Source organism: Phyllobates terribilis, unplaced genomic scaffold, assembly GCF_046119375.1.
Source record: "Phyllobates terribilis strain yellow unplaced genomic scaffold, ASM4611937v1 Scaffold_2__4_contigs__length_985480577, whole genome shotgun sequence".
Taxonomy (NCBI): Eukaryota; Metazoa; Chordata; class Amphibia; order Anura; family Dendrobatidae; genus Phyllobates; species Phyllobates terribilis.
In genome coordinates, this window is record NW_027362762.1 from 633062793 (window position 1) to 633077435 (window position 14643).

The following is a 14643-nucleotide window of genomic DNA, read 5'->3' on the forward strand; positions in this document are numbered from 1 at the left end:
TTCAGAACCATTTTTAAATTTCAGCGGAATTCCGAGAACAATGGAAGAGTTCCGAAGCATTTTTAAACGTCAGCGGAATGCCGGAAAAATGGAAGAGTTCCGAAGCATTTTTAAACTGCAGCGGAATTCCTAGAACAATGGAAGAGTTCTGATATATTTTTAAACTGCAGCGGAATTCCTAGAACAATGGAAGAGTTCCGAAGCATTTTTAAACGTCAGCGGAATTCTCAGAACAATGGAAGTGTTCCGAAGCATTTTTAAACTTCAGCAGAATTCTGAGAACAATGGAAGAGTTCCGACGCATTTTTAAACGTCAGCGGAATTCCGAGAACAATGGAAGAGTTCCGAAGCATTTTTAAACTTCAGCGGAATTCCGAGAACAATGGAAGAGTTCCGAAGCATTTTTAAATGTCAGCGGAATGCCGAGAACAATGGAAGAGTTCCGACGCATTTTTAAAGGTCAGCGGAATTCCGAGAACAATGTAAGAGATCTGAAGCATTTTTAAACTTCAGCAGAATTTCGAGAGCAATGGAAGAGTTCCGACGCATTTTTAAAGGTCAGCGGAATTCCGAGAACAATGTAAGAGTTCCGAAGCATTTTTAAACTTCAGCGGAATTCCGAGAAAAATGGAAGAGTTGCGAAGCATTTTTAACTTCAGCAGAATTCTGAGAACAATGGAAGAGTTCCGAAGCATTTTTAAACGTCAGCAGTATTCTCAGAACAATGGAAGAGCTCCAAAGCATTTTTAAACTGCAGCGGAATTCCTAGAACAATGGAAGAGTTCCGAAGCATTTTTAAACTTCAGCGGAATTCCGAGAAAATTGGAAGAGTTCCGAAGCATTTTTAAATGTCAGCAGAATTCTCAGAACAATGGAAGAGCTCCAAAGCATTTTTAAACTTCAGCAGAATTCCGAGAACAATGGAAGAGTTCCGAAGCATTTTTAAACTTCAGCGAAATTCCGAGAACAATGGAAGAGTTCCGAAGCATTTTTAAACATCAGCGGAATTCTGAGAACAATGGAAGAGTTCAGAAGCATTTTTAAACATCAGCGGAATTCCGAGAACAAAGGAAAAGTTCCGAAGCATTTTTAAACGTCAGCGGAATTCCGAGAACAGTGGAAGAGTTCCGAAGCATTTTTAAACATCAGCGGAATTCCGAGAACAAAGGAAGAGTTCCGAAGCATTTTTGATCTTCAGCGGAATTCTGAGAACAATGGAAGAGTTCCGAAGCATTTTTAAACGTCAGCGGAATGCCGAGAACAATGGAAGAGTTCCGACGCATTTTTAAACGTCAGCGGAATTCCGAGAACAATGGAAGAGTTCCGAAGCATTTTTAAACTTCAGCGGAATTCCGAGAACAATGGAAGAGTTCCGAAGCATTTTTAAACTTCAGCAGAATTCCGAGAACAGTGGAAGAGTTCCGAAGCATTTTTAAACATCAGCGGAATTCCGAGAACAAAGGAAGAGTTCCGAAGCATTTTTGATCTTCAGCGGAATTCCGAGAACAATGGAAGAATTCCGAAGCATTTTTAAACGTCAGCGGAATGCCGAGAACAATGGAAGAGTTCTGATGCATTTTTAAACGTCAGCGGAATTCTCAGAACAATGGAAGTGTTCCGAAGCATTTTTAAACGTCAGCGGAATTCTCAGAACAATGGAAGTGTTCCGAAGCATTTTTAAACTTCAGCAGAATTCCGAGAACAGTGGAAGAGTTCCGAAGCATTTTTAAACTTTAGCAGAATTCCGAGAACAATGGAGGCGTTCCGAAGCATTTTTAAACGTCAGCGGAATTCCGAGAACAAAGGAAGAGTTCCGAAGCATTTTTGATCTTCAGCGGAATTCCGAGAACAATGGAAGAGTTCCGAAGCATTTTTAAACGTCAGCGGAATGCCGAGAACAATGGAAGAGTTCCGAAGCATTTTTAAACTTCAGCGGAATTCCGAGAACAGTGGAAGAGTTCCGAAGCATATTTAAACATCAGCGGAATTCCGAGAACAAAGGAAGAGTTCCGAAGCATTTTTGATCTTCAGCGGAATTCCGAGAACAATGGAAGAGTTCCGAAGCATTTTTAAACGTCAGTGGAATGCCGAGAACAATGGAAGAGTTCCGACGCATTTTTAAACTTCAGCGGAATTCCGAGAACAATGGAAGAGTTCCGAAGCATTTTTAAACTTCAGCAGAATTTCGAGAGCAATGGAAGAGTTCCGACGCATTTTTAAAGGTCAGCGGAATTCCGAGAACAATGTAAGAGTTCCGAAGCATTTTTAAACTTCAGCGGAATTCCGAGAAAAATGGAAGAGTTGCGAAGCATTTTTAACTTCAGCAGAATTCCGAGAACAATGGAAGAGTTCCGAAGCATTTTTAAACGTCAGCAGTATTCTCAGAACAATGGAAGAGCTCCAAAGCATTTTTAAACTTCAGCAGAATTCCGAGAAAAATGGAAGAGTTCCGAAGCATTTTTAAACTGCAGCGGAATTACTAGAACAATGGAAGAGTTCTGATGCATTTTTAAACTTCAGCGGAATTTCTAGAACAATACAAGAGTTCCGAAGCATTTTAAAATTTCAGCAGAATTCCGAGAACAGTGGAAGAGTTCCGAAGCATTTTTAAACTTTAGCAGAATTCCGAGAACAATGGAGGCGTTCCGAAGCATTTTTAAACGTCAGCGGAATTCTCAGAACAATGGAAGTGTTCCGAAGCATTTTTAAACTTCAGCAGAATTCCGAGAACAATGGAAGAGTTCCGAAGCATTTTTAAACTTCAGCGGAATTCCGAGAACAGTGGAAGAGTTCCGAAGCATTTTTAAACATCAGCGGAATTCCGAGAACAATGGAAGAGTTCCGAAGCATTTTTAACCTTCAGCAGAATTCCGAGAACAGTGGTAGAGTTCCGAAGCATTTTTAAACATCAGCAGAATGCCGAGAACAATGGAAGAGTTCTGATGCATTTTTAAACGTCAGCGGAATTCTCAGAACATTGGAAGCGTTCCGAAGCATTTTTAAACGTCAGCGGAATTCTCAGAACAATGGAAGTGTTCCGAAGCATTTTTAAACTTCAGCAGAATTCCGAGAACAGTGGAAGAGTTCCGAAGCATTTTTAAACTTTAGCAGAATTCCGAGAACAATGGAGGCGTTCCGAAGCATTTTTAAACGTCAGCGGAATTCTCAGAACAATGGAAGTGTTCCGAAGCATTTTTAAACTTCAGCAGAATTCCAAGAACAATGGAAGAGTTCCGAAGCATTTTTAAACTTCAGCGGAATTCCGAGAACAGTGGAAGAGTTCCGAAGCATTTTTAAACATCATCGGAATTCCGAGAACAAAGGAAGAGTTCCGAAGCATTTTTGATCTTCAGCGGAATTCCGAGAACAATGGAAGAGTTCCGAAGCATTTTTAAACGTCAGCGGAATGCCGAGAACAATGGAAGAGTTCCGACGCATTTTTAAACTTCAGCGGAATTCCGAGAACAATGGAAGAGTTCCGAAGCATTTTTAAACTTCAGCAGAATTTCGAGAGCAATGGAAGAGTTCCGACGCATTTTTAAAGGTCAGCGGAATTCCGAGAACAATGTAAGAGTTCCGAAGCATTTTTAAACTTCAGCGGAATTCCGAGAAAAATGGAAGAGTTGCGAAGCATTTTTAACTTCAGCAGAATTCCGAGAACAATGGAAGAGTTCCGAAGCATTTTTAAACGTCAGCAGTATTCTCAGAACAATGGAAGAGCTCCAAAGCATTTTTAAACTTCAGCAGAATTCCGAGAAAAATGGAAGAGTTCCGAAGCATTTTTAAACTGCAGCGGAATTACTAGAACAATGGAAGAGTTCTGATGCATTTTTAAACTTCAGCGGAATTCTCAGAACAATGGAAGTGTTCCGAAGCATTTTTAAACTTCAGCAGAATTCCGAGAACAATGGAAGAGTTCCGAAGCATTTTTAAACTTCAGCGGAATTCCGAGAACAGTGGAAGAGTTCCGAAGCATTTTTAAACATCAGCGGAATTCCGAGAACAAAGGAAGAGTTCCGAAGCATTTTTGATCTTCAGCGGAATTCCGAGAACAATGGAAGAGTTCCGAAGCATTTTTAAACGTCAGCGGAATGCCGAGAACAATGGAAGAGTTCCGACGCATTTTTAAACGTCAGCGGAATTCCGAGAACAATGGAAGAGTTCCGAAGTATTTTTAAACTTCAGCGGAATTCCGAGAACAATGGAATAGTTCCGAAGCATTTTTAAATGTCAGCGGAATGCCGAGAACAATGGAAGAGTTCCGACGCATTTTTAGACGTCAACGGAATTCCGAGAACAATGGAAGAGTTCCGAAGCATTTTTAAACATCAGCGGAATGCCGAGAAAAATGGAAGAGTTCCGAAGCATTTTTAAACTTCAGCAGAATTCCGAGAACAGTGGAAGAGTTCCGAAGCATTTTTAAACATCAGCGGAATTCCGAGAACAAAGGAAGAGTTCCGAAGCATTTTTGATCTTCAGCGGAATTCCGAGAACAATGGAAGAGTTCCGAAGCATTTTTAAACGTCAGCGGAATGCCGAGAACAATGGAAGAGTTCTGATGCATTTTTAAACTGCAGCGGAATTCCTAGAACAATGGAAGAGTTCCGAAGCATTTTTAAACTTCAGCGGAATTCCGAGAAAATTGGAAGAGTTCCGAAGCATTTTTAAATGTCAGCAGAATTCTCAGAACAATGGAAGAGCTCCAAAGCATTTTTAAACTTCAGCAGAATTCCGAGAACAATGGAAGAGTTCCGAAGCATTTTTAAACTTCAGCGAAATTCCGAGAACAATGGAAGAGTTCCGAAGCATTTTTAAACATCAGCGGAATTCCAAGAACAAAGGAGGAGTTTTGAAGCATTTTTGATCTTCAGCGGAATTCCTAGAACAATGGAAGAGTTCAGAACCATTTTTAAACTTCAGCGGAATTCCGAGAACAATGGAAGAGTTCCGAAGCATTTTTAAACGTCAGCGGAATGCCGAGAAAAATGGAAGAGTTCCGAAGCATTTTTAAACTGCAGCGGAATTCCTAGAACAATGGAAGAGTTCTGATATATTTTTAAACTGCAGCGGAATTCCTAGAACAATGGAAGAGTTCCGAAGCATTTTTAAACGTCAGCGGAATTCTCAGAACAATGGAAGTGTTCCGAAGCATTTTTAAACTTCAGCAGAATTCTGAGAACAATGGAAGAGTTCCGACGCATTTTTAAACGTCAGCGGAATTCCGAGAACAATGGAAGAGTTCCGAAGCATTTTTAAACTTCAGCGGAATTCCGAGAACAATGGAAGAGTTCCGAAGCATTTTTAAATGTCAGCGGAATGCCGAGAACAATGGAAGAGTTCCGACGCATTTTTAAAGGTCAGCGGAATTCCGAGAACAATGTAAGAGATCTGAAGCATTTTTAAACTTCAGCAGAATTTCGAGAGCAATGGAAGAGTTCCGACGCATTTTTAAAGGTCAGCGGAATTCCGAGAACAATGTAAGAGTTCCGAAGCATTTTTAAACTTCAGCGGAATTCCGAGAAAAATGGAAGAGTTGCGAAGCATTTTTAACTTCAGCAGAATTCCGAGAACAATGGAAGAGTTCCGAAGCATTTTTAAACGTCAGCAGTATTCTCAGAACAATGGAAGAGCTCCAAAGCATTTTTAAACTTCAGCAGAATTCCGAGAAAAATGGAAGAGTTCCGAAGCATTTTTAAACTGCAGCGGAATTCCTAGAACAATGGAAGAGTTCTGATGCATTTTTAAACTTCAGCGGAATTTCCAGAACAATACAAGAGTTCCGAAGCATTTTTAAACGTCAGCGGAATTCCGAGAACAAAGGAAGAGTTCTGAAGCATTTTTGATATTCAGCGGAATTCCGAGAACAGTGGAAGAGTTCCGAAGCATTTTTAAACTTCAGCGGAATTCCGAGAACAAAGGAAGAGTTCTGAAGCATTTTTGATATTCAGCGGAATTCCGAGAACAGTGGAAGAGTTCCGACGCATTTTTAAACGTCAACGGAATTCCGAGAACAATGGAAGAGTTCCGAAGCATTTTTAAACGTCAGCGGAATGCCGAGAAAAATGGAAGAGTTCCGAAGCATTTTTAAACTTCAGCAGAATTCCGAGAACAGTGGAAGAGTTCCGAAGCATTTTTAAACATCAGCGGAATTCCGAGAACAAAGGAAGAGTTCCGAAGCATTTTTAAACGTCAGCGGAATGCCGAGAACAATGGAAGAGTTCTGACGCATTTTTAAACGTCAGCGGAATTCCGAGAACAATGGAAGAGTTCCGAAGCATTTTTAAACGTCAGCGGAATTCTGAGAACAATGGAAGAGTTCCGAAGCATTTTTAATCTTCAGCGGAATTCCGAGAACAATGGAAGAGTTCCGAAGCATTTTTAAATGTCAGCGGAATGCCGAGAACAATGGAAGAGTTCTGATGCATTTTTAAACTGCAGCGGAATTCCTAGAACAATGGAAGAGTTCCGAAGCATTTTTAAACTTCAGCGGAATTCCGAGAAAATTGGAAGAGTTCCGAAGCATTTTTAAATGTCAGCAGAATTCTCAGAACAATGGAAGAGCTCCAAAGCATTTTTAAACTTCAGCAGAATTCCGAGAACAATGTAAGAGATCTGAAGCATTTTTAAACTTCAGCAGAATTTCGAGAGCAATGGAAGAGTTCCGACGCATTTTTAAAGGTCAGCGGAATTCCGAGAACAATGTAAGAGTTCCGAAGCATTTTTAAACTTCAGCGGAATTCCGAGAAAAATGGAAGAGTTGCGAAGCATTTTTAACTTCAGCAGAATTCCGAGAACAATGGAAGAGTTCCGAAGCATTTTTAAACATCAGCAGTATTCTCAGAACAATGGAAGAGCTCCAAAGCATTTTTAAACTTCAGCAGAATTCCGAGAAAAATGGAAGAGTTCCGAAGCATTTTTAAACTGCAGCGGAATTCCTAGAACAATGGAAGAGTTCTGATGCATTTTTAAACTTCAGCGGAATTTCTAGAACAATACAAGAGTTCCGAAGCATTTTAAAATTTCAGCAGAATTCCGAGAACAGTGGAAGAGTTCCGAAGCATTTTTAAACTTTAGCAGAATTCCGAGAACAATGGAGGCGTTCCGAAGCATTTTTAAACGTCAGCGGAATTCTCAGAACAATGGAAGTGTTCCGAATCATTTTTAAACTTCAGCAGAATTCCAAGAACAATGGAAGAGTTCCGAAGCATTTTTAAACGTCAGCGGAATGCAAAGAAAAATGGAAGAGTTCCGAAGCATTTTTAAACTTCAGCAGAATTCCGAGGACAGTGGAAGAGTTCCGAAGCATTTTTAAACATCAGCGGAATTCCGAGAACAAAGGAAGAGTTCTGAAGCATTTTTGATATTCAGCGGAATTCCGAGAACAGTGGAAGAGTTCCAAAGCATTTTTAAACGTCAGCGGAATGCCGAGAAAAATGGAAGAGTTCCGAAGCATTTTTAAACTTCAGCAGAATTCCGAGAACAGTGGAAGAGTTCCGAAGCATTTTTAAACATCAGCGGAATTCCGAGAACAAAGGAAGAGTTCCGAAGCATTTTTAAACGTCAGCGGAATGCCGAGAACAATGGAAGAGTTCTGACGCATTTTTAAACGTCAGCGGAATTCCGAGAACAATGGAAGAGTTCCGAAGCATTTTTAAACGTCAGCGGAATTCTGAGAACAATGGAAGAGTTCCGAAGCATTTTTAATCTTCAGCGGAATTCCGAGAACAATGGAACAGTGCCGAAGCATTTTTAACTTCAGCGGAATTCCGAGAACAATGGAAGAGTTCCAAAGCAATTTTAAACTTCAGCGGAATTCCGAGAACAATGGAAGAGTTCCGAAGCATTTTTAAACTGCAGCGGAATTCCTAGAACAATGGAAGAGTTCTGATGCATTTTTAAACTGCAGCGGAATTCCTAGAACAATGGAAGAGTTCCGAAGCATTTTTAAACTTCAGCGGAATTCCAAGAAAAATGGAAGAGTTCCGAAGCATTTTTAAATGTCAGCAGAATTCTCAGAACAATGGAAGTGTTACGAAGCATTTTTAAACTTCAGCAGAATTCCGAGAACAATGGAAGAGTTCCGAAGCATTTTTAAACGTCAGCGGAATGCCGAGAAAAATGGAAGAGTTCCGAAGCATTTTTAAACTGCAGCGGAATTCCTAGAACAATGGAAGAGTTCAGAACAAATTTTTAAACTTCAGCGGAATTCCGAGAACAATGGAAGAGTTCCGAAGCATTTTTAAACGTCAGCGGAATGCCGAGAAAAATGGAAGAGTTCCGAAGCATTTTTAAACTGCAGCGGAATTCCTAGAACAATGGAAGAGTTCTGATGCATTTTTAAACTGCAGCGGAATTCCTAGAACAATGGAAGAGTTCCGAAGCATTTTTAAACGTCAGCGGAATTCTCAGAACAATGGAAGTGTTCCGAAGCATTTTTAAACTTCAGCAGAATTCTGAGAACAATGGAAGAGTTCCGACGCATTTTTAAACGTCAGCGGAATTCCGAGAACAATGGAAGAGTTCCGAAGCATTTTTAAACTTCAGCGGAATTCCGAGAACAATGGAAGAGTTCCGAAGCATTTTTAAATGTCAGCGGAATGCCGAGAACAATGGAAGAGTTCCGACGCATTTTTAAACGTCAACGGAATTCCGAGAACAATGGAAGAGTTCCGAAGCATTTTTAAACGTCAGCGGAATGCCGAGAAAAATGGAAGAGTTCCGAAGCATTTTTAAACTTCAGCGGAATTCCGAGAACAGTGGAAGAGTTCCGAAGCATTTTTAAACATCAGCGGAATTCCGAGAACAATGGAAGAGTTCCGAAGCATTTTTAAACTTCAGCGGAATTCCAAGAAAAATGGAAGAGTTCCGAAGCATTTTTAAATGTCAGCAGAATTCTCAGAACAATGGAAGTGTTACGAAGCATTTTTAAACTTCAGCAGAATTCCGAGAACAATGGAAGAGTTCCGAAGCATTTTTAAACTTCAGCGGAATTCCGAGAACAGTGGAAGAGTTCCGAAGCATTTTTAAACATCAGCGGAATTCCGAGAACAAAGGAAGAGTTCCGAAGCATTTTTGATCTTCAGCGGAATTCCGAGAACAATGGAAGAGTTCCGAAGCATTTTTAAACGTCAGCGGAATGCCGAGAACAATGGAAGAGTTCTGATGCATTTTTAAACTTCAGCGGAATTTCTAGAACAATACAAGAGTACCGAAGCATTTTAAAATTTCAGCAGAATTCCGAGAACAGTGGAAGAGTTCCGAAGCATTTTTAAACTTTAGCAGAATTCCGAGAACAATGGAGGCGTTCCGAAGCATTTTTAAACGTCAGCGGAATTCTCAGAACAATGGAAGTGTTCCGAAGTATTTTTAAACTTCAGCGGAATTCCGAGAACAATGGAAGAGTTCCGAAGCATTTTTAAATGTCAGCGGAATGCCGAGAACAATGGAAGAGTTCCGACGCATTTTTAGACGTCAACGGAATTCCGAGAACAATGGAAGAGTTCCGAAGCATTTTTAAACATCAGCGGAATGCCGAGAAAAATGGAAGAGTTCCGAAGCATTTTTAAACTTCAGCAGAATTCCGAGAACAGTGGAAGAGTTCCGAAGCATTTTTAAACTGCAGCGGAATTCCTAGAACAATGGAAGAGTTCCGAAGCATTTTTAAACTTCAGCGGAATTCCGAGAAAATTGGAAGAGTTCCGAAGCATTTTTAAATGTCAGCAGAATTCTCAGAACAATGGAAGAGCTCCAAAGCATTTTTAAACTTCAGCAGAATTCCGAGAACAATGGAAGAGTTCCGAAGCATTTTTAAACTTCAGCGAAATTCCGAGAACAATGGAAGAGTTCCGAAGCATTTTTAAACATCAGCGGAATTCCAAGAACAAAGGAGGAGTTTTGAAGCATTTTTGATCTTCAGCGGAATTCCTAGAACAATGGAAGAGTTCAGAATCATTTTTAAACTTCAGCGGAATTCCGAGAACAATGGAAGAGTTCCGAAGCATTTTTAAACGTCAGCGGAATGCCGAGAAAAATGGAAGAGTTCCGAAGCATTTTTAAACTGCAGCGGAATTCCTAGAACAATGGAAGAGTTCTGATATATTTTTAAACTGCAGCGGAATTCCTAGAACAATGGAAGAGTTCCGAAGCATTTTTAAACGTCAGCGGAATTCTCAGAACAATGGAAGTGTTCCGAAGCATTTTTAAACTTCAGCAGAATTCTGAGAACAATGGAAGAGTTCCGACGCATTTTTAAACGTCAGCGGAATTCCGAGAACAATGGAAGAGTTCCGAAGCATTTTTAAACTTCAGCGGAATTCCGAGAACAATGGAAGAGTTCCGAAGCATTTTTAAATGTCAGCGGAATGCCGAGAACAATGGAAGAGTTCCGACGCATTTTTAAAGGTCAGCGGAATTCCGAGAACAATGTAAGAGATCTGAAGCATTTTTAAACTTCAGCAGAATTTCGAGAGCAATGGAAGAGTTCCGACGCATTTTTAAAGGTCAGCGGAATTCCGAGAACAATGTAAGAGTTCCGAAGCATTTTTAAACTTCAGCGGAATTCCGAGAAAAATGGAAGAGTTGCGAAGCATTTTTAACTTCAGCAGAATTCCGAGAACAATGGAAGAGTTCCGAAGCATTTTTAAACGTCAGCAGTATTCTCAGAACAATGGAAGAGCTCCAAAGCATTTTTAAACTGCAGCGGAATTCCTAGAACAATGGAAGAGTTCCGAAGCATTTTTAAACTTCAGCGGAATTCCGAGAAAATTGGAAGAGTTCCGAAGCATTTTTAAATGTCAGCAGAATTCTCAGAACAATGGAAGAGCTCCAAAGCATTTTTAAACTTCAGCAGAATTCCGAGAACAATGGAAGAGTTCCGAAGCATTTTTAAACTTCAGCGAAATTCCGAGAACAATGGAAGAGTTCCGAAGCATTTTTAAACATCAGCGGAATTCTGAGAACAATGGAAGAGTTCAGAAGCATTTTTAAACATCAGCGGAATTCCGAGAACAAAGGAAAAGTTCCGAAGCATTTTTAAACGTCAGCGGAATTCCGAGAACAGTGGAAGAGTTCCGAAGCATTTTTAAACATCAGCGGAATTCCGAGAACAAAGGAAGAGTTCCGAAGCATTTTTGATCTTCAGCGGAATTCTGAGAACAATGGAAGAGTTCCGAAGCATTTTTAAACGTCAGCGGAATGCCGAGAACAATGGAAGAGTTCCGACGCATTTTTAAACGTCAGCGGAATTCCGAGAACAATGGAAGAGTTCCGAAGCATTTTTAAACTTCAGCGGAATTCCGAGAACAATGGAAGAGTTCCGAAGCATTTTTAAACTTCAGCAGAATTCCGAGAACAGTGGAAGAGTTCCGAAGCATTTTTAAACATCAGCGGAATTCCGAGAACAAAGGAAGAGTTCCGAAGCATTTTTGATCTTCAGCGGAATTCCGAGAACAATGGAAGAGTTCCGAAGCATTTTTAAACGTCAGCGGAATGCCGAGAACAATGGAAGAGTTCTGATGCATTTTTAAACGTCAGCGGAATTCTCAGAACAATGGAAGTGTTCCGAAGCATTTTTAAACGTCAGCGGAATTCTCAGAACAATGGAAGTGTTCCGAAGCATTTTTAAACTTCAGCAGAATTCCGAGAACAGTGGAAGAGTTCCGAAGCATTTTTAAACTTTAGCAGAATTCCGAGAACAATGGAGGCGTTCCGAAGCATTTTTAAACGTCAGCGGAATTCCGAGAACAAAGGAAGAGTTCCGAAGCATTTTTGATCTTCAGCGGAATTCCGAGAACAATGGAAGAGTTCCGAAGCATTTTTAAACGTCAGCGGAATGCCGAGAACAATGGAAGAGTTCCGAAGCATTTTTAAACTTCAGCGGAATTCCGAGAACAGTGGAAGAGTTCCGAAGCATATTTAAACATCAGCGGAATTCCGAGAACAAAGGAAGAGTTCCGAAGCATTTTTGATCTTCAGCGGAATTCCGAGAACAATGGAAGAGTTCCGAAGCATTTTTAAACGTCAGCGGAATGCCGAGAACAATGGAAGAGTTCCGACGCATTTTTAAACTTCAGCGGAATTCCGAGAACAATGGAAGAGTTCCGAAGCATTTTTAAACTTCAGCAGAATTTCGAGAGCAATGGAAGAGTTCCGACGCATTTTTAAAGGTCAGCGGAATTCCGAGAACAATGTAAGAGTTCCGAAGCATTTTTAAACTTCAGCGGAATTCCGAGAAAAATGGAAGAGTTGCGAAGCATTTTTAACTTCAGCAGAATTCCGAGAACAATGGAAGAGTTCCGAAGCATTTTTAAACGTCAGCGGAATTCCGAGAACAATGGAAGAGTTCCGACGCATTTTTAGACGTCAACGGAATTCCGAGAACAATGGAAGAGTTCCGAAGCATTTTTAAACATCAGCGGAATGCCGAGAAAAATGGAAGAGTTCCGAAGCATTTTTAAACTTCAGCAGAATTCCGAGAACAGTGGAAGAGTTCCGAAGCATTTTTAAACATCAGCGGAATTCCGAGAACAAAGGAAGAGTTCCGAAGCATTTTTGATCTTCAGCGGAATTCCGAGAACAATGGAAGAGTTCCGAAGCATTTTTAAACGTCAGCGGAATGCCGAGAACAATGGAAGAGTTCTGACGCATTTTTAAACGTCAGCAGAATTCCGAGAACAATGGAAGAGTTCTGATGCATTTTTAAACTGCAGCGGAATTCCTAGAACAATGGAAGAGTTCCGAAGCATTTTTAAACTTCAGCGGAATTCCGAGAAAATTGGAAGAGTTCCGAAGCATTTTTAAATGTCAGCAGAATTCTCAGAACAATGGAAGAGCTCCAAAGCATTTTTAAACTTCAGCAGAATTCCGAGAACAATGGAAGAGTTCCGAAGCATTTTTAAACTTCAGCGAAATTCCGAGAACAATGGAAGAGTTCCGAAGCATTTTTAAACATCAGCGGAATTCCAAGAACAAAGGAGGAGTTTTGAAGCATTTTTGATCTTCAGCGGAATTCCTAGAACAATGGAAGAGTTCAGAACCATTTTTAAACTTCAGCGGAATTCCGAGAACAATGGAAGAGTTCCGAAGCATTTTTAAACGTCAGCGGAATGCCGAGAAAAATGGAAGAGTTCCGAAGCATTTTTAAACTGCAGCGGAATTCCTAGAACAATGGAAGAGTTCTGATATATTTTTAAACTGCAGCGGAATTCCTAGAACAATGGAAGAGTTCCGAAGCATTTTTAAACGTCAGCGGAATTCTCAGAACAATGGAAGTGTTCCGAAGCATTTTTAAACTTCAGCAGAATTCTGAGAACAATGGAAGAGTTCCGACGCATTTTTAAACGTCAGCGGAATTCCGAGAACAATGGAAGAGTTCCGAAGCATTTTTAAACTTCAGCGGAATTCCGAGAACAATGGAAGAGTTCCGAAGCATTTTTAAATGTCAGCGGAATGCCGAGAACAATGGAAGAGTTCCGACGCATTTTTAAAGGTCAGCGGAATTCCGAGAACAATGTAAGAGATCTGAAGCATTTTTAAACTTCAGCAGAATTTCGAGAGCAATGGAAGAGTTCCGACGCATTTTTAAAGGTCAGCGGAATTCCGAGAACAATGTAAGAGTTCCGAAGCATTTTTAAACTTCAGCGGAATTCCGAGAAAAATGGAAGAGTTGCGAAGCATTTTTAACTTCAGCAGAATTCCGAGAACAATGGAAGAGTTCCGAAGCATTTTTAAACGTCAGCAGTATTCTCAGAACAATGGAAGAGCTCCAAAGCATTTTTAAACTTCAGCAGAATTCCGAGAAAAATGGAAGAGTTCCGAAGCATTTTTAAACTGCAGCGGAATTCCTAGAACAATGGAAGAGTTCTGATGCATTTTTAAACTTCAGCGGAATTTCCAGAACAATACAAGAGTTCCGAAGCATTTTTAAACGTCAGCGGAATTCCGAGAACAAAGGAAGAGTTCTGAAGCATTTTTGATATTCAGCGGAATTCCGAGAACAGTGGAAGAGTTCCGAAGCATTTTTAAACTTCAGCGGAATTCCGAGAACAAAGGAAGAGTTCTGAAGCATTTTTGATATTCAGCGGAATTCCGAGAACAGTGGAAGAGTTCCGACGCATTTTTAAACGTCAACGGAATTCCGAGAACAATGGAAGAGTTCCGAAGCATTTTTAAACGTCAGCGGAATGCCGAGAAAAATGGAAGAGTTCCGAAGCATTTTTAAACTTCAGCAGAATTCCGAGAACAGTGGAAGAGTTCCGAAGCATTTTTAAACATCAGCGGAATTCCGAGAACAAAGGAAGAGTTCCGAAGCATTTTTAAACGTCAGCGGAATGCCGAGAACAATGGAAGAGTTCTGACGCATTTTTAAACGTCAGCGGAATTCCGAGAACAATGGAAGAGTTCCGAAGCATTTTTAAACGTCAGCGGAATTCTGAGAACAATGGAAGAGTTCCGAAGCATTTTTAATCTTCAGCGGAATTCCGAGAACAATGGAAGAGTTCCGAAGCATTTTTAAATGTCAGCGGAATGCCGAGAACAATGGAAGAGTTCCGACGCATTTTTAAAGGTCAGCGGAATTCCGAGAACAATGTAAGAGATCTGAAGCATTTTTAAACTTCAGCAGAATTTCGAGAGCAATGGAAGAGT